Source organism: Herpailurus yagouaroundi, unplaced genomic scaffold (genome assembly GCF_014898765.1).
Source record: "Herpailurus yagouaroundi ecotype Mexico unplaced genomic scaffold, PumYag 197, whole genome shotgun sequence".
NCBI classification, from domain to species: domain Eukaryota; kingdom Metazoa; phylum Chordata; class Mammalia; order Carnivora; family Felidae; genus Herpailurus; species Herpailurus yagouaroundi.
Window position 1 is genome coordinate 15,291,790 of NW_024412428.1, and position 21,167 is coordinate 15,312,956.

General features: G+C 36.9%; 1 long non-coding RNA gene across 1 annotated transcript in view; it reads left to right on the forward strand.

The window, feature by feature from the left end:
- LOC121012867 (uncharacterized) overlaps positions 1 to 21,167 on the forward strand; it is a 112,164-nt gene that overhangs the window by 55,354 nt on the left and 35,643 nt on the right. The window lies entirely within an intron of this gene.

Genomic DNA, 21,167 nt, shown 5'->3' on the forward strand with positions numbered 1-21,167 from the left:
TTTTCTCCTCCAATCTTCCTGGCTATCCTTTACCTTTGCTGGTTTCTGTTTCACCACCTGCTCCTTTATTGTTTGTTTTCTCCAGTATTCCATCATTAGCCATAATATTCCTGAGCAATATTAACACTAGGGGAAATATTCTTTACTATCGTCAAGTTCATTCTGGTCATAAATAAGAGCTTCCATTAATACTTTCATCCATTTAGAAGCACTCATTGGGAATAAGCTTTCATTGTTCTCCACACCTCTAATCTGCTCTTGTGCCCAGGAGTGGGAGTGACCACTTTTTGGTGAGATTGGGAAAAGGAGTTCAGTGTATAGCCTAGCTTCTGGTTTTCCAGAGTTATCTCTCTCTTTCCTTCTTACCTCTTTCTCTTCCTCTTCATCTTCTGTCCCCAGATCTTTTGTTGGTCTTCTCTTTTTGAAGATAAGCATATCAGACAAGCCTGGAATTGTCCAAATTAGGCAGGTAAGCTCAATCATGTTTAAAATTAAAGAAATACAGGGGCACCTGGGTGGCTCAGTCAGTTGAGTGTCCAACTTTGGCTCAGGTCATGATCTCACAGCTCATGAGTTCAAGCCCCACGTTGGGCTCTGTGCTGACAGCTCAGAGCCTGGAGCCTGCTTCATATTCTGTGTCTCCCTCTCTCTCTGTCCCCTGCCCCTGCCTGCTCGCACTCTGTCTCTCCTTCAAAAATAAATAAACATTAAAAAACTTTTAATGAAAGAAATACAGAGTCAGAATAAATATTGTTGACACAAGGGCTTTAAGAATTCAAACTATAAGTCTGTGGCATTTGCCATTCATTTCAGATAAGAAAGATTAAGGAAAGACCAAGTTTTATTTTTAATCTAATGTTATAACCTATAATATTAAGACTATGTTAACGTCAAGGCTTATTCAGATGTTTGCTGTGGGAAATTGTATTGGCTCGCTAAAGTTACAAGCTGCTTTTGTCCTAGGAAATTGCATTTGCTCACCACTTTGAGATAATTAGCCCACTGACTATGACCTCATTGCTGTTGCTAAAACTGATCTTACCCATATTTAAACTCCAGATTCTCTTCAGATAAGAAACTACCTCAGATTCTGTCTAGATTTTAATTGTTGCTACTTGTATAGTTAAACTGCCAAATCTCATTCCTACACAGTTCCAAATGAGGTCCCAATATAGTTTTTCTAATAATAAAGGATATATATTTATTTCAATTCCTACCTTATAGTTTTCTATATATCTTGATCAATTCTGAATCTGGAGAGGAGGTCTATGATAAATTGGTCTTTTTGAAGCCTAAGTTAAATTCATTTGGGAACTTGTTTTCATTGTAACATGCCATGTACAGTTGGAGAAGAGGGCATGATATTATAACATGATCCCATACTAAACATTTACATAAAGAACCTACAGGATATCACCAAGATAGCAACATAGGCTTCTTTTTGAATTTCCCTCCTCTCACTGCACTATATATACAGCTACACATGGATCAATACCCTCTGAGAGAAATCCAGAAACTAGTTGAATGACTCCTACATGTTGGGTGGCTGAGGAAATACCAACAATGAAGTGGGTAGGGAAGGCTGAGACACACTCTGACCATGAATCACAGCCTTGGAGCAGTCTCACGGAAGTTTAACAAACAAAGGAGCAATTATCAAGGATATAAGCACTCCTCATGGCTATCTCTGTGGACTCAGTGCAGAGAGAGCAGACAAAATTGCCCTCCAGTTTTTCCATGGAAGGGATTTGATTTCATACTTTGCCAGCTGCTGTCTGAGGGTCTAGTTTCTATTTAAACCACATTTAGGTGCTGACTGGATACCTTCCTGGAGCCTGAAAGAGCTAGAGAGCACTTTCCCTACCTTCTCCCTTTTACTTGTTCCTTCAGTAAAACCATGTTACCAGCTTTTCCCAGGAAGGAGCTTGCCCACACATATAGTACCCCCCACGGTTATGGCTGCCACCCAAGGGACTGTTTCCCAAATGACCCAACCCTAGGAACTTATAGGGCTCAACATTCATGAATCACCTAGGACCACATAAAACAAAGAGGCAGTTCCATTTGGCCACAAACAGCCAGAACAACTTTTCCCTCTGGCTTATCACAGAGTGAATATGTAAAAAAAAATTATTCCTAATTTATCTCTAATAAGTGCTAATCTCCAACTTTCCCTGCTGTTGCCTGAAGGTTGAGCTTCCAATTATCCTCCATTGGGGAGCTAAGGGGGTAAGCAGTTAGTAGTTCTCTGGGAACCTGAACAGGTATATTAGTATTTCCCACACTTTGGGACACTGACAGTCTTGGCACACCCACAATGACTGGGAACCACTAAGAACAAAGATGCCAGCTTGAACAATCACAAAGGTTCGAGAGGCAACCAGGAACTTAGATTAGGCTGACTGATAAAGTTCACCTCCTACATGAGGGCAGACCATCAAAACTGGGAGAGGTGTCTGCTATGTCAGAAGCTAACAGAGGTTATAGCAAGATGAAGAAACTGAGGAATATATCCCAAACAAATTAACAAGATAAATTTACAGAAATTGATTGTAATGAAATGGAGTTAAATGATTTACCCAATAGATAGTTCAAAACAGTTGTACATAAAGATGCTCACAAGATCAGGAGAGGAATCCATGACCAAAGTGAGGATTTTAACAAGTAGATAGAAATATAAGAAAGTATCAAAGAGAAATCATAGAGTAGAAGATGATAACTGAACTGAAAAATTCAGCAGAGGGGTTCTATAGCCGAGTAGATGAAATGGAAGAAAGGATCAATGAACTTGAAGAGAGGGCAGTGGTGGGAAGTGGAATTCACCAAATCAGAGGAGCAAAAATGAAAAAAGAGTGAAGATAGCTTAAGGACTAATGAAGAACTGTCAAGCATACTCATATATACATTATAGAGGTCCCAGAAAGAGAAAAGGGAGAGTTTCTCTTTCTCCAAAAGAACTCTCTTTTGAAGAGTTCCAAAAAAGATCTATCTAAAGAGCCCCAATCTGAAACACATTAAAATTAAAGAGAGAATCTTAAAAGCAGCAAAAGAAAAACTTTTTACATATAAGAGAACATCTCCTTTCTCCTCCTTCCCCTGTAAGATTATAAGCTGATTTTTCAGCAGGATCCTTGGAAACCAGAGGTGGATAGGATAATATATTCAAGTGCTGAGAGAACCTGCCAACCAAGAATACTCTACTTAGCATAGTTGTTCTTCAGAATTGAGGGAGAGATAAAGAGTTTTTAAGACAAACAGAAATTAGGGTTCATCACCGCTAGACTAGCCTTATAAGAAATGTTAGGGTTCTTCAAACTGAAATTAGAAGGTGTTAATGGTTACATTAAATATATGAAAGTATAAAGCTTACTGTTAAAGGAAAACAGGTAGTTAAAAACATAATACTCTAATGTTGTTAAGGTGGTAGACAAACCGTGTATAACTCTAGCATAGAGATTAAGAAACAATGGTATTAAAATTAATATTATGGGGTGCCTGGGTGGATTAGTTGGTTAAGTGTCTGACTTCGGCTCAGGTCATGATCTCATGGCTCGTTGGTTAAGGCCCACGTCGGTCTCTGTGCTGACATCTTGCTCAGAGCCTGGATCCTGCTCTGGATTCTTTGTCTCCTTCTCTCTCTGCCCCTCCCCCACTCGTACTCTATCTCTCTCTGTCTCTCAAAAATTAATAAATGTAAAAAAATTAATATTACTGTGATGATTTTATAAATGGATACATGACATGAAAAAGATGTAATTATGCCATCAAAAATAAAAATATGGGGTGGGAGAGGAGTGTAAAAATGTAGAGCTTTTGTATGTGTTCAAATTTAAGTTATTAGCTTAAAATAGACTTTATAACTTTAAGGTGTTTTATGTAAGCCTAATGGTATCTACAAAATAAAAACCTATAGTAGATACATAAAAAATAACGAAGTCAAAACACTACTACAGAAAATAGTCAAATCATAAAGATTGTAAGAGAAGAAGAAAGAAACAAAGAAAATACAAAATAGCAAGAAAACAATAAATTAACAAAATCTCAATAGTGGGTCCTTACATATCATGTGTATATGGTCTGATTCATACAATGAAAAGACATAGAGTGGCTGAATGCATTAAGAAAACAAGACCAACACTATGCTCCCTAAATGAAACTCAGTTTAGATTTAAGGTTATACATACAGTGAAAGTGAAGGGATGGGAAAAGATATTCCATGCAAGTAGAAACCAAGAAGGAGCAGGGCTAGCTATACTTACATGAAAAAGAAAAACAGTAATGAGAGAACAAAATGGGTCAATACATAATGATAAAAGGTCAATTCATTAAGAGGACGTAATAATCATAATAATAAACACACCCACCATTGGAATGCCTAAATATATAAAGCAAATATTAACAGATCTGAAAGGAGAAATAGGCTGCAATACAATAATAGTAGAAGACTTCAATTACCCCACTTTCAACAATGGGTAGATCAGACAGAATATTAATAAGAAAACATTGGACTTAAATTACATGTTACACCAGATGGAACTAATAGATCTATACAGAACATTCCATCCAATAACAGCAGAATAAACATTCTTCTCAAGTGCACATGGAACATTCTCCAGGCCACAAAAGAGTCTTAACAAACTTAAGAAGATTGAAATCACATCAAGCGTCTTTTCTGACCACATTGGTATGAAAATAGAAACCAATTACAAGAGGAAAACTGGAAAATTCACAATTATATGGAGATTAAACAAGATACTCCTGAATAATTAACAGGTCAAAGAAGAAATCAAAGGGTAAGTAAAAAATATCTATAGACAAATGAAAATGGAAATACAACATACCAAAACATATGGGATGCAGTACAAGCATTCTTAAGCGGGAAGTTTATAGTGGTAAACACCTACATTAAGAAAAAAGAAAGATCTAAAATAAACAACCCAACTTCATACCTCAAGGAATTAGAAAAAGAGGAACAAACAAAGCCTAAAGTTAGAAGAGGAAGGAAATAAATGCTAGAATGTAAATAAATGAAATAGAGTTTAGAAAGACAATTGAAAAGTTCAGTGAAATTAGGAGCTGAATTTTTGAAAACATAATCAAAATTGACAAACCTTTAACTACTCTAAACAAAAAAGAGAAGACTCAAATAAAATTAGAAATGAAAGAGGGACATTACAACTAGTAACACAGAAATACTAAGGATCATAAGAAACAATCATGAACAGTTATACCAACAAATTAAATAACCTAGAGGACATGGATAAATTTCTAGAAACACACAAGCTACCAAGACTGAATCATGAAGAAATAGAAAGTCTGAACAGAAAAATTACTAGGAAAGAGATTGAATTAATTAATGAAAAGCTTCCCAACAAAGAAAAGTCCAGGACAAGATGGATTAAGTGTTGAATTTTACCAAACATTTAAGAAGAATTAATACCAACCTTCTCAACCTCTTCCAAAATAGAAAAGGAGGGAACACTTCCAAACCCATTTTACCAGGCCATCATTACCCTAGCATCAACGTTGTACAAGGACACTACAAGAAAAGCAAGTTAAAGGTCAGTGTCACTGATGAACAGAAATGCAAAAATCCTCAACAAAATATTAGCAAACCAAATTCAACGGTATATTAAAAGGATCAAACACCACGATCAAGTGGCATTTATTCCTGGGATGCAAGGGTTGTTCAACATCTAGAAATCAGTAAATGTGATACACCATGTTTAAAAAATGTGATATATAAAAATTATATGTTACCTAAATAGATGTAGAAAAACCATCTGATAAAATTTAACATCTTTTCATGATAAAAATGCCTAGCAAATTAGGTATGTATATTTCAACATAATAAAGGCCATATATGACAAGCCGACAGATAATATCAACTCAGTGTTGAAGAGCTAAAAGTTTTTCCTATAAGATCAGGAACAAACCAAGGATGTCCACTTTTACCACTTTTATTCGACATAGTGTTGGAAATGCTAACCAGAGCGATGTTTGCAGATGCTGCGTTAGATAAAGACTATTAAAAAAACTGTTAGAATAAAAAATTCAGTAAAGTTGCAGTATAAAAATTCAGCATCCAAAAATCAATTGTGTCTCTATGCATTAACAATGAACTATTTGAAAGAAAAATTAAGAAAGTAATCCCATCTGTTACTTCCTCAAAAAGAATAAAATATCTAGGAATAAAGTTAATCAAGGTGGTAAAAGATCTATGTGCCAACAACTATAAAACGTTGATGAAATAAATTAAAGAAGATGAAAATATATGAAAGGTATTCAGTGTTCATAGATTGGAAAAATGATATTATTAAAATGCCTGTACTAGGGTGCCTGGGTGGCTCAGTTGATTGAGTGTCTTACTTCCACTCAGGTCATAATCTCACAGTTTATGAGTTTGAGCCCCGCATTGGAGTCTGTGCTGACAGCTCAGAGCCTGGAGGCTGCTTAGGATTCTGTCTTTCTCTCTCTCTGCCCCTCCCCTACTCATTCTCTCTCTCTCTCTCTCTCAAAAATAAACATTAACAAATTAAAAAAAATAGGTAAATAAAATGTGCTACCTAAAGCAATCTAAAGATTTGGTACAATGCCTATCAGAATTCCAATGGCAATTTTCATAGAAATAGAAAAACATAATCTTAAAATTAGTGTGGAATCACAAAGGATCCTGAATAGTCAAAGCAATCTTGAGAGAAAACATCGCTAGAGGAATCATCTACCCTGATTTCAAACTGTATTACAAAGCTATAGTAACCAAATGGACTGGTTGGCATAAAAACACACAGAGATCAGTGAACAGAATAGAGAGCCCAGAAATAAACTCATGCATATATGGTCAATTTATTTTCAACAAAGCACCAACAATATGGGGAAAGAATTGTCTCTTCAAAAAATTGTGTTGTAAAAACTGAATACATGAAAAAGAATGAAACTGGATCACTCTTTCACCATACACAAAAGTCAACTAAATATGGATGAAATACTTGAACATGAGCTGCAAAATGACAAAACTCCTAGAAGAAAAAAAAAAAAAAAACATTAGGTAAGTGCATCAACATGGATCTTTCTGAATTTGACACTAAAATCAAAGGCAACAAAAGGTATAGTTTGACTATATCAAATTAAAAAACTCTTCACAGCAAAGGAAACCATCAATGAAATGAAACTCAACCTAATAAATGGGAGAAAATATTTGCAAACCACTTATCTGACACGGGTTAATGTCCAAAATATATAAAGATACAATTTATAACTCAATAACATAAAAAGAAGTAATCCAATTAAAAATTTGGCAAAAAACATGAAAATGCATTTTTCCAACGAAGACATACATATGGCCAAGAGGTACATGAAAAGATGCTTAACATCTTGAATTATCTGGAAAATGCACATTAAAACTGCAATGAGATGGCCCTTCACACCCGTTAGGCTATTCTAAAAAAATGCTGGCGAGAATGTGCAGAAAAGGGAACACTTGTACACTGTTGGTGAGAATATAAACTAGTGCAGTTATTATGGAAAACAGCACAGACATTCCTCAAAAAATTAAAGGTAGAGCTATCATATTATGCAGAAATCCCACTTCTAGATATGTACCTGAAAGAAATGAAATCACTATCTTGAAGAGATATATGCCCTCTGAGATTCACTGCAACCTTGTTCACAGTAGCTGAGAAATAGAAACAAACTAAATGTCCATCAACAGATGAATGGGTAAAGAAATTTACACACATATAATGCAATATTTTTCAGCCTTAAAAAAGAAGGAAAATTTATTGTTGGTGATATCATGGATGATACTGGAAGGCAGTAAGTGAAATAAACTAGACAGAGAAAGACAAATACTGCATGGTGTCATTGGATGTGAAATTAAAAAAAATTAAATTCATAATAATAGGGTGGTTGTTGCCAAGGGCTGGGGAATGAGGGGATGGGGTGAGTTTGGTAAAAGGATACAAACTTACAGGTGTAAGATGAATAAGGTCTGAGGATATAATGTATACCATGGTGACTACAGTTGATAATACTGTATCGTATAATTCAAATTTGGTAAGAGGGTACAATTTAAGTGTTTTAGCCACATACACAAAAACAGGTGAATATGCAAGGAGATGGATGTGTTAATTAACTTGATGGGGATAATCCTTTAAAATGTATAGGCATAGCAAACCACCACATTGATTATATTGTAATCTTATTTGTAAATTGTACCTCAGTAAAGCTGAAAAAAAATAAAAAGGACTTGCATTTCTTAAATGGCCATCTTGGCTTTGACCAGTTTGCAACAAATCCTCCAGGGTAAAATCTAAATTTCTTAGAATGTTGCATATGCTCCTTAGTGATACAGCCTTCCAGTAGTTCTTCCAGTATCACTTCTGTTACTGTCTCCAATACTTAACTGGTTTCAGAGGTTGTGAGTTTGGAGATCACATTCTTTTATACATCGCCTTGTCTTACACTTGCTCTTTTCTCTTCTTAGAATACTCACCTCCTCAAGGCAATCTTCCCTCACTCTTCCTCTCCCTTCTCTTCCAAAGCTTCATTTAGTACCTGATCTGAGCTTGTATCTTCTGGAGCATGTATCTACAGAAGTTGTTTCAAAGTTGTGGTTAAAGTGTACAAAATTGTTTCTGCTTTGTGAAATTGATTGTAGATTCTCTGGGTGCAGAGATTATTTTTACAACTTTAGTGCTTGATATGCTCTTAACGATTGTTTATTGAAAATAAATTTAATGAATGCACTTTATACCTACAATGACCAAATGTTTTTGCTGTGGATCAACCTCAATTTATATGTTTATCCTGGAATGATTATTAATAGAATCACCTTTTCACACTCAAAAGTGTTTCAGTTTAAATGATAAATTATGGGTCACCCTGTTTATAAGCATTATTAGGGGAGATGTAATGCTGAATTGCTTTTCTTAGCATTTAAATGATAATTTTGTCTTTTGATTCTCTGGGGAACGGAGACAATAATTATTATAAATTATAACAACAATACTATCTCCGTAGTAATTTCCTTAAAGCAAAATGAAACTAGCCAACTGGTTCCCAGAATTCTGTGAAGATAAGTGTATTAGTTTGCTGGGGCTACCATAACGAAGTAGCACAGACTGAGTGGCTTAAACAAAAGAAATTGATTTTCCCACAGTTTCAGAGGCTGGAAGCCCAAGATCAAGATGTTGGCAGGTTTGGTTTCTCCAGAAGTTCTTTCCTTGATTTGTAAATGGCTACCTTCTCATTGTGTTCTCACATGGCCTTTTCTCTGAATCCCTGTTATCGCCGCTGCTGCTGCTGCTGCTGCTGCTGCTGCTGCTGCTGCTGCTGCTTCTTCTTCTTCTTCTTCTTCTTCTTCTTCTTCTTCTTCTTCTTTTTGAGAGAGAGAGAGACAGAGACAGAAGCAGAGAGAGAGCGTGAGCAGGGTTGGGGCAGCGGGAGAGGGAGAGGGAAAATCTTAGGCAGGCTCCATGACCAGCATGAAGTCCAATGTGGGCTCTGAGACCCTGGAATTCTCTGCCCAAAGTTCTTGAGCCTGCTCTGGGGTCTTTTCCCAGTCTCCATCCTCCTGAGGGTGGTCTACCCCATGGTGCGCACATGGTTAGGCCCAGGGAGTAGCTAAGGGAAGTTGTTGCTTAAGGGAAAAGGTTCTGGCTCTGTCCTAATTGCCATTTTCTAGCATGGAGCTGGGAGGAGCCCCTGGTTACTATGAGACTATATAAATACATATGTATGTTGTATATATATGTACTGTATATTAGGTACAATAATAAATAGTACATACTTTATTTACCTGTTTATTGATTTGCTTATATACATTTAAAATGTTTAGAAAATATAAAAATATAAAATATGTGGTGTTAATGAAAATTCCCTCCTTGACCAAACTTTAGTTAGGCTCCTTATAGACTAACCTTTGACCTCGGGCCCCAGTTCTTGCTGGGTCTGCATAGCCCAGCTTTAATAAGATTGCTGCTAAATCAGTTTATGGTGAATCTCCCCATCCTTGATATCTCTTCACCTTGGCCTACTTTCAGCAAGATTTCTGTTAAGTCAGTTTAGCAAGAATATGATGTCTTTCTCCTCTTAGTAATTTTCCATCCACTGACCACCTCACCTAGCTCTTTGGCTATAGATTCCCACTTATCCTTCTTGTATTCAGAATTGAGCCGAGTTATATAAAAAAAAGTCATTTTCCCCTAATTATAATAGTTTCTGCATAAAATATATCTTTACCACTTTGACCAGTGTCTGTCTTTGGATCTTTTTGACAGTATGTGTTGGGACTCTATAGCTGCTGTATTAAATTAAGAATATGCAGATTATGACCTGGTGAATGAAAAGGCACAAACCACTCACTTGGGGTCAGTAGGTAGCTAGCTCTGTCATTGTTTGAACTCCCACTTTGGGGAAATGAAAACCCTGAGGTCATTTTGGGTTGAAGGTGTGATTTCAATATAGTCACACAAAGGAAAGGAAAGTCACAAGATTTATTACTTATAGATACCAGAAATTAGGGGTGGGAGGTTGCACAGTGAGCCAGGGGTAATGGCAGTTCTCCATCCTAGGTCATAAGGGAGCAGGAGAAGGAGAGCTCCTCTTACTTGGTGAGGTGGTTGGGATGGCAGTCACTAACTTTTCATGTGCTCTACTCCAAGTGGTTATTTGAAGGTGCCCTGGGAATAGTTTGAGGAGAATATGTTTTAACTCTTGTTAAATGTTTGGTAAGGAAGGCTTCCAAATACATTCTATGAAGCCAGAATTACCCTGATACCAAAACCAAAGACACCCCAAAAAAAGAAAATAGGCTGATATGCCTGATGAACATAGATGCAAAAATCTTTAACAAAGTATTAGCAAACCACATTTAACACTACATTAAAAGGGTCATTCATTGATCATATAGAATTTATTCTGGGGCTACAAGGATGATTTGATATTCACAAATCAACATGATACACCACATCAACAAAACAAAGGATAAAAATCATATGATCATCTCAGTAGATACAGAAAAAGCACTTGACAAAGTAAAACGTCCATTCATGATAAAAACTGTCAATAAAGTGGGTTTAGAAGGAGCATACCTCAACATATTAAGCTTATATATGAAAATCCACAGCTAACATCATTCTTAATTGTGAAAAACAGAGCTTTTCCTCTAAGATTAGGAACAAGACAAGTATGTCCACTCTTACCACTTTTATTCAACATAGTACTGGAGGTCATGGCTACAGAAATCAGAAAAGAAAAAAGAAATAAGAGGCATCCATATTGGTAAAGAAGAAGTTAACCTATTACTACTTGCAGATGACATGATACTATACATAGAAAATCCTAAAGATGCCACCAAAAATTACCGTAAGTAATAATTCAGTAAACTTATAGGATGCAAAATTCACCCAGAAGTTGGTAGCATTGCTCTACACTAATAACATAGTAGCAGAAAGGGAAATTAAGAAAACAACTCCATTTATAATTACACCAAAGAGAATAAAATACCTTGGAATGACCTTAACCAAAGAGGTGATAGAGCTGAACTCTGAAAACTGTAAAACACTTATGAAAGAAATTAAAGATGACACAAACAAATGGAAAGATAGTCCATGCTTATGGATTGGAAGAATTAGAATATCAATCTATAGATTCAATGAAGTCTCTATCAAAATATCAACAGCATTTTTTCTCAAAACTTGAAGAAATAATACTAAAATTTGAATGGAATCACAGAAGACTCAAACAGTCAAAGCAATCTTGAGAAAGCAAAATAAAGCTGAAAGTATCACAATTCCAAAGGTCAAGATATACCACAAAGCTATAGTAGTCAAAACAGTATGGTACTGGCATGAAAATGGACACATAGATCAATAAAACAGAATAGAGAGTCCAAAAATAAACCCATGATTATATGGTGTATTAATCTATGACAAAGGAGGCAAGAATATACAATGGGGAAAATAGAGTCTTCAATAAATGGTCCTGGGAGAACTGGACAGCTACATTTAAAAGAATGAAACTGGACTATTTTGTAGCACCATATACAAAAAAAATTCAAAATGGATTGGATTTGAGACCTGAAGTCATACAAATTCTAGAAAATATCACAGGAAGTAATTTCTCTGACGTCAGCCACAGGAATAGTTTTCTAGATCCCTTTCCTCAAAGGTGCCCTGGGGAAAGCAAAGCAGGAACATGGGGTGGGAAACTTCAGCTCAGGTCCTTATCTCAGTGTCCAGGTGTGAACAGGGTTGTTACACTGTAAAATGGCTAGGCAGCAACTCAAAATTGCTCTTTTCTCATCACATAGTATCTTAGACTTTGTCTCCAGGCTCCACAAATACTAAGGTTGAGCCTTTTTACTGAGCATTAATTATTTGCCAGTCACAATGTCAAGTGTCATTTATTATTTGATCCACACAATAGTCAATTGGAAGGTCCTATTTCTGACTTCACTTTATAGACAAAGAAACTGGGGCATAGAGAGCTTAGGTAGCTTTGTCAAAGGTCCCCTGGCCCAGAAGAGGCAGAGCTGGGCCTGGAATGGAACTCTGGCCTCGGAAACTGAACTTTTAGCCACGGTACCCTGCCATAGGACTATAAAAATGGCAATTGTGAATCTCATTAATTTTGAAGGGAATAAAATATAGACTCATTAATTATGAACAGCGAGGCTCTCTGGAGATAATAGTTGTCTGACAATTGCAACAAATTGTTCAGGATCCAAGATTTGCCATTTTAGACATAAGGCATAATTTAGACACAATTATAACTGCTTGCATTATCCTGTTATTTGTTCTGCCTTAACTAGTGTAACTGCACATTGGGAAGAGTGGGTAGTCTTGTTCAGATGGGAGTTTCCTCATACAGAGGAGCAAGGAATCTATTTAAAACCAGAGAGGAAGTTGCTCTGTATCATTTACCAAGGAGTGTAAAAGGCCCGAGGAAGTTAGCTAGCCTTTTGCTTATCTTGAGATGTAATGACAGTGCTCAAGAATTCCATCGACTTATACATATTTTTATTCTTTATATTCAAAATGTATACTATTGCAAGCAGGATCCACACTATGTGTCTTTAAGTACTGAATATCAGAACAAATGTTTACCCACACAAATGCTAGAATTGTCACCTTATTATTTTTTAATTTATTTTTTAAAATTCAAGTTAGTTAACATACAGTGTAGTATTGGTTTCAGTAGAACCCAGTGATTCATCACTTCTATATAACACCCTGTGCTCATCCCCAACAAGTGCCCTCCTTAATGCCCATCGCTCATTTAGCCCATTCCGATACCTTCCCTCCAGCAATGCTCAGTTTGTTTTCTGTATTTAAAATTCTCTTATGGTTTGCCTTCTCTGTTTTTATCTTATTTCTCCTTCCCTTCCCCTATGTTCATATGTCATGTTTTTTTAAATTCCACATAAGAGTGAAACCATGTGATATTTGTCTTTCTCTGATGGACTTATTTTGCTTACCATAATACATTCTAGTTCCATCCGTAATGTTGCAAGTGGCAAGATTTCATTCTTTTTGATTGCCAAGTAATAGTCTATTGTGTAGTCACACACCACATCTTCTTTCATCAGTTGATGGACATTTGGGCTCTTTCCATAATTTAGCTATTGTCAATAATGTTGCTATAAACATTGGGGTACATGTGCCCCTTAGAGTCAGCACTCCTGTATCCTTTGGATAAATACCTAGTAGAGGAATTTCTGGGTCATAGGGTAACTCTATTTTTAATTTTTTGAGGAACCTTTATACTTTTTTCCAGAGTGGCTGCACCACTTTGCATTCCCACCAACAGTGCAAAAGTGTTCCCCTTTCTCTGCATCCTTGCCAACATCTGTTATTTCCTGAGTTGCTCACTTTAGCCATTGTGACAGGAGTAAGGTGGTACCTCATTGTTTTGATTTGTATTTCTTTGATGATGAGTGATGTTGAGCTGCTTTTCATGTCTGTTAGCCATCTGGATGTCTTCTTTGGAAAAGTGTCTATTCATGTCTTCTGCCCATTTCTTGACCAGATTATTTGTGTTTGGGTGTTGAGTTTAATAAGTTCTTTATAGATTTTGGATACCAACGCTTTATCCAATATGTCATTTTAAAATATCTTCTCCCATTCCATCGGTTGCCTTTTAGTTTTGTTGACTATTTCCTTCACTGTGCAGAAGATTTTTATCTTGATGAGGTCTCAGAAGTTCATTCTTGCTTTTGTTCCCCTTGCTTCTGGAGATATGTCAAGTAAGAAGTTGCTGTAGCCAAGGTCAAAGAGGTTGCTGCCTGTTTCCTCCTCTAAGATATTGATGGTTTCCTGTCTCACATTTAGGTCTTTCATCCATTTTGAATTTATTTTTGTGTATGGTATAAGAAATGGTCCAGTGTTATTTTTCTGCATGTCACTGTCCAGTTTTCCCAGCACCATTTGCTGAAGAGACTGTCGTCTTTCCATTGTATTCTTAACTGCTTTGCCAAAGATTAGTTGGCCATACATCTGTGGGTCCATTTCTGTGTTCTCTATTCTGTTCCGTAGATCTGTATGTCTGTTTTTGTGCCAGTTATCATACTGTCTTGATGATTACAGCTTGGTAATACAGCTCGAAGTCTGGAGTTGTAATGCCTCCAGCTTTGGTTTTCTTTTTCAGGATTGCTTTGGCTATTTAGGGTCTTTTCTGGTTCCATACAAATTTTAGGATTGTTTGTGTTAGCTCTGTGAAGAATGCTGATGTCATTTTGATAGGGATTGCTTTGAATGTGTAGATTGCTTTGGGTAGTATAGACATTTAACAAAAAACATTCCATGCTCATGGATTAGAATTGTCATCTAATTTAAAAATGAGGGTTCGTCTGTTGCTCCTTGTTGGAGCTTCACCCTGTGGAAACTTTACAGGCCTATAGGCAAGGCTAAGTTAGTGGTTTGCTTCTTTGCTCATCATATTTATGTTTGTTCCTAATAAGGTCAGTTTTTAATTTGGGGAATGACATCGTTTTTGGCTCTTCACATGAACATGAATGTCCCAAGCTCCTGATGATTTGTAAACCAGAAGATACAGCAGCTGAAATGCATTAGTTTAATAATAAATACAGGAAATGGTTTGATCTTATAAAATATGCATTATACAAATATCTCACACCAAATAGTGGTCTTAATAGTGGCAGTGTTTCAGCCATAGCTGGTTTTCCACTGTATTTCAAGAGTGTTTTTGCTTGTGATTTTAAAATTCCAAGTTATTTCCAGGATGATTCAGTCTCTAAGTTTTTTCTGCTTGTCCCTTACTATGTTTTAGATTTCACAGTGCTGTTGAACAGTTACCTAAGCAAAGCATGGAAGAAATCTTGAATCACAGATGGAATCAGCAATGGAAGTATTTGTTCTCTCTCAATCCCCTACAAGTGAGGAAAGGGGGCAGTACTTAGCGTGGGCTGAAGGGCAAAGGAGACCATTAAAGGACCCCTTGGAGGTAGAGAAAGCCAAATAACTATAAAGGAGGAGTCAATTGAATTTGCTGCCTACTAGGCATCCCCGTAGGCATTTCCAATTAGATATCGGCATCTCTCAGGCATCTCAGATTTAACATATGCAAAACCAAGCTCTTTTTTTTTAAATGTTTATTTATTTTTGAGAGAGATGGAGACAGAATGCAAGTGGGTTAGGAGCAGAGAGAGAGGAAGACACAGAATCCGAAGCAGACTCCAGGCTCCGAGCTGTCAGCACACAGCTGGCAGGGGCTCGAACTCACGAGCTGTGAGATCATGACCTGAGCTGAAGTCAGACGTCTGCTCAACCGACTGAGCCACCCAGGGACCCCCAAAACCAAATTCTTGATCTTGACCCGCCCAAAACAGGCACTGCCAGGTCTTTCCCATCTCAGTTTATGGTAACTTCCTCCTAGTTACCCAGCCCAAACATTAAGAAGTCATTTTTGACTTGCCTCTCTCTCTTTCTCCTCTTGTTGGCTCTACCTATAATTCATGTGTTATTTTTCATCAAAATAATTATCATCTTCTAAATAATTTAATTTACTTATTTCTTTTTATTATTTGCCCCTACTACGGTATAGATTCCATGAAGGGAGTTTTCATCTACTCACTTATACAACCCCAGCAACTGAAACATTTGGAACAAATATTTGGAATATAGTATGTGCTTAATAAATAAATGTTGAATGAACAAATGAAAATATGAATGAACTATGCTGAAACATGACTGTAGCCTAATCTCTCCACTGTTTAATTGTGGCATGATTGCCACGTCCAGATGCGTTTTATGTATCAGAACATGTCTAATGTTAGCAGAAGTAGAAAAAACTGGTTTGTATAATTTGATAAGTTTTCCTGTGTTGTTTTATTCCTCTCTTTCCATAATAGGGATAACAGATTGACTACATTGGATTTTAGAGGTAAAGATGAGATTTATAGGTAAAAATAAATTTTATCTAGAATTTTTGAGTCAAATCTCAAACCAAGAATCATCAAATGAGCTCGAAGAAATGCAGTGGGAAGCTTTCAGAACTTTTTCTATCAAGATGCTTATGAACAAGTCTGTATGTATGCTCAAGGGTTGTGGATAGTGATGCTGGTACTACTAGATTGGGGTAGTGATGCTGGTACTACTAGATTGGGGTAAAAAGCGTATGTGTCTGAACCTCTGTGATCCATCTCCGACTGGAAAAGTAGCAGCATACTTGGCTGCTCTGTCCCTCGAGCTCTGTGCCTCTAGTCCCTCATAATGTACCTAAGGTATCCTTGAGGTAGAAGATGCCTGAAGGGAAAGGTGTGAAGGACTTTGGAGGTTCCACTCAACTTATGCATTAATAAAGGAGCCATCATTCCTTCTTTTCCCTTATGGTTTAAAAGGTCTCCCTGCCATTTTACAAATTTCTTTTTGTTTTTTAGTTTCTTTATAACAATTTATGACTTGTCTGGATTTTCCATTAATATTTTACATGTTGAGGGACACAATGTTTTAAATCCTGTGATTCTCCTGTGCCTAAACTGTTTCTAAATTATATCATACATGGGAACTGTAGCCAGGAGTTAAAAATCTGGCAGTTAAAACTTGGATTCAGTACAGGTTTTCTAATGTTCCTTGGAATCACTCAATATGACCTCTTGATGGGTGAGTGTCTGTCTCTCTTTTTTGTAATTCCTGGGGGTTTCAAAGTTGGAAGTCAGAGAAATACAGAACTGATGATGCAGCTTTATTTGGAAAATGTGTCATTTTATTTCTACATATTTCAGATGTGGTTGTGTATGTGTGCGTGTGTGTGTGTGTGTGTATGTGTGTGTGTGACCAATGTAAAGCTGTAAATATATTAAGAGAAAAAATTGCATATAAATGTGTGCATACTTAAAAAAAACCTCTTAGCTTTACAGCATAAAATATCTTCTGTCTTTATGTGTTAGATTATAATTTATTACTCTGCAGGAGATTCCCAACCTGGGAACAAAAGCATTTGCACATGTGTTGCTGAAGATTAGTTCAGGGAATGGGAAAAAGAGGAGTTAATGGTAAAGAGCTAAGACATAAATTTTGAGAAGCTGTTATTGTTCAAGTACTATGTTAGGTGCTCCACTCACCGTATTCCATTTAATACCACAATCCTAGGAGGTAGCTGTTATTCCCCCTAACTGGGTCAGGGAAAATAACTGTTATTTTCCTTTACCGAATAAGGAAAGTATGTCTCAAAGTATGTAGCTGGTCTAAGGTTGTACAGAGAATGTGGCTGAACTGGGATTCAAAACTGCCTGGGCTTGTACAGCTCTGAGGCTCATGTTCTTTCAACTTCATGCAGAAATGGGAGTGCCAAGGGCTTGAATAATAAGGATAGTCTTGTTTTCTGGTCCAATTATTGGCTCACCTGCTTCCCTAGCCATTACCTCTGTGTGATTTATTGCAAATCATGGCACCATCTCTTAGGCCTTTTCTCTGCCATTTCTGTGGTTACTTCTTTATTCAGTTTTGTCAAAGTTTTTTGTTTTTGTTTTTGTCTTTCTGTTAGTTAAATGAAATGTCTTTTTAAAAATTTTCCTTTTTCAGTGTTTTGTTTTGTTTTTGTTTTTTCCTTTCCATGGAATCCTTTAAGTATAAACAAGATTCCACATAGAAGCTCTGGTATCACTCTGGCTAAACAAAGATTTAAGTAAAATTTAACGAAAATACAGAAGGGAACCAGACATAAGTGGCTCTGAGCACTTTCTCAGAAAAATTGGGATACACACTAGCATAAAAACTGTATCATTTTAAAGACATATCTTCCCTTCAGTATTCTCATGGGAATTCACATCACAAATAACAAAAAACTTAAGCTTATTTTGTTTTATGAGTTACGGTCAGGAGACGAATTTCTGCTAGTAGGGCAGTAGCATTGAATTTGGGGAGGCATTGGCACAGGGGCTGGAGAGGGAGGTGCAGCTTTGATAGTTGGCATTTTCATCTTCCTTACTCTCTCACATCACAAGTTATGTTCCTAAATTTTCTTCTTCTTTTTTAAAAAAAATGTTTGTTTATTTTTGAGGAAGAGAGAGCATGTGAGCATGAGCGGAGGAGGGGGAGAGAGAGAATCCCAAGCAGGCCCTGCACTGTCAGCACAGAGCCTGAAGCGGGCCTCGATATCAGGAACTGTGAGACCATGACGTGAGCTGAAATCAGGAGTTGGATGCTTAAACTGACCGAGCCAGTCAGGCACACCTATGTTCCTAAATATTCTAATCTGAGACAATTTAGGTAAGAGAAGGAGCTAGTGTGAGGTCTGGGAGGGCATAAAAGGTTATAAAGTCTTTTAAAAGATATTGTTTTATTCAGTCTTTATAACAAATATGTGAAGTGGGTAGTGCATTGTATTACTTGGCTTTGCAACAGTAACAACCCTCTAATCTCAGTGGTTTACAGCAATGAAGTTTGTCATTTATGTTTCATGGAGGCTATAAATCAGTGCATGTCTGCTTCCTGAGTGCTCTTCGTTCTAGAATCCAGGCTGAAAGAGCAGCCCCCTTATGGGTGTGTTATAATAGCAAAGGATTAGGACAAATGTCACATTACATTGGACAAAGCATGTCATATGTCCAGGTCCAAAGACAGAGTGTGTGAAAATGTATACTCCTCTCATGGCCAGGTAGTATTATAATGTACCACAGGCAAGTATTGCTATTGTGGTTGCCCTTCTTATTCTACACAAGTGGAAACCAAGGCATAGAGAAGTTAGAAGAACTGTCCAAGATCGCACTACTGACAAGTGGTTGAGGACAGTTTGGAACTCAAGTTGGACTGGAGGCCATTACTTTATGTATTATACCAACAAGAATGACATTTTCTTTCATTTATCCCTTTATTTTTGTTGATGACATTGAGAACAGTTTTCCTCCTAATGCCGTACTAGAACAGTGTCCATTGTTTCCTTCTCTTCCAGTCTTTCAAATCAATGGCTTTAACATAAACCTTAATCTTCAAATGATTTCTGTATGACAGAAGTCAGTACTTAAAAGTTACAGATAGTTGGGGTGCTGGGTGGCTCAGTTGGTTAAGCATCTGACTCTTACTTACGGCTCAGGTCATAATCTCACAGTTTTGTGAGTTTGAGGCCTGCATCAGGCTCCATGCTGACAGCACAAAGCCTGCTTGAGATTCTGTCTCCCTCTTTCTGCCCCTCCCCCACCCATGCTGTCTCTGTCTCTCTCAAAATAAATAAATAAACTTAAAAAAATTAAAGTTACAGATAGTCCAGTTTTTGATGAAAGTGTGAATTAAAAAAATAAAATTCTTTTTCAAATCTGGAACTGAGATTAATTATTGTTTAATAAAAATTTGTCCTAAGTCCCATAGTTCTTTGTATCAGTTAAAGGCATTGTCTATGAAAGAGGGCCAAATGTAATTTATAATGGTGCTTTGTGTGGACTTTCACTGATAAGGAATTTTGTGAGCCTTTTCAGAATGGGAAGCATTATTTAAAAAAATTTTTTTTAATGGTTATTAAATTTTGAGAGACACAGAGTACGAGCAGGGGATGAGCAGAGAAAGAGGGGGAGACACAGAATCTGAGGCAGGCTGCAGTCTCTGAGCTGTCAGCACAGAGCCCAATGTGGGGCTCAAACTCAGGAACCATGAGATCATGACCTGAGCCGAAGTCTGATGCTCAGCCAACTGAGCCACCCAGGCACCCCCAGAATGGGGAGCATTGTTAACCGAAGTGGTGGTATGACCCTGGTTTGTTTCCAGCCCAGTCTTCCCTGAATTCTCTAAACCTCAGGCTAGCAGAGCTGCTGACTTCCCAGAACACTTAGATCTCTCCTTTCTTGTCTCTGGGTCTTGGCTTAGGATATTGTTCCCTCAGCTGAAATGCTTCCAGCCTGATCCACCTTTTCAGTCAACCGGGTCTGATTGTAACAGTTTTTCAAGGCTTCATCTTTAAATGCTTTGTGCTCCAAGAAGTCTTTTCACATCTCATCGAATACAAATAGAAATCCTCAAACAATGCTTTGCTTGAACTCTTGTACTCCTTCTTCCCCTTTTGCCCAATACCTTTCACCTAACAGATATGCAACAAATGATTTTTTAATGGAAATAAATTGAACTACTGTATTTGCTAAATTGAAGTTTTTGTGTAGAATTGATTCATATATTTATTTAACAAATAGTTGTTAAATGCCTACATTTGTAAGACACAATTAACTTGCTAAAGGTAACATAACAATAGAGTGATGTATTCAGGACTGAAATCCAGGATTGCCTGACTCCACAGCCAGTGCTCTTGAACACTACCTAGGTATCAAAAGCTAGAGATTTCTGAATGCTAGAGAGCTTCACTGTTGGGCAGATACTAATCTTCTTTCTTCCCCTTAAAAATTGTATAAAGTATTTTTACCAATGCCTTTTTAGGCTACTATTTAGTCTTGGTTTCAAAATTGTCATTAAAACCATTTTTTCCTATTAATGTAAGATGTTCCCATCGAAAGTAAAATAACATTTTCTGTATGGACTGACTGTGTTGGGTAAATTGTTCTACCTAAAGGCAGATTCAGGTTTTGTGGGTTGTGAGCTTACACATTTTTTTTTTTCTGGCCCCTTTTAAGAAAAAGAAAAAAAGAAAAACTACAAACATTAAAAAAAAAAAAAGGTATGCCATATTTAACATAGGAAAAGAAATCATGACAATTTACTTGAACT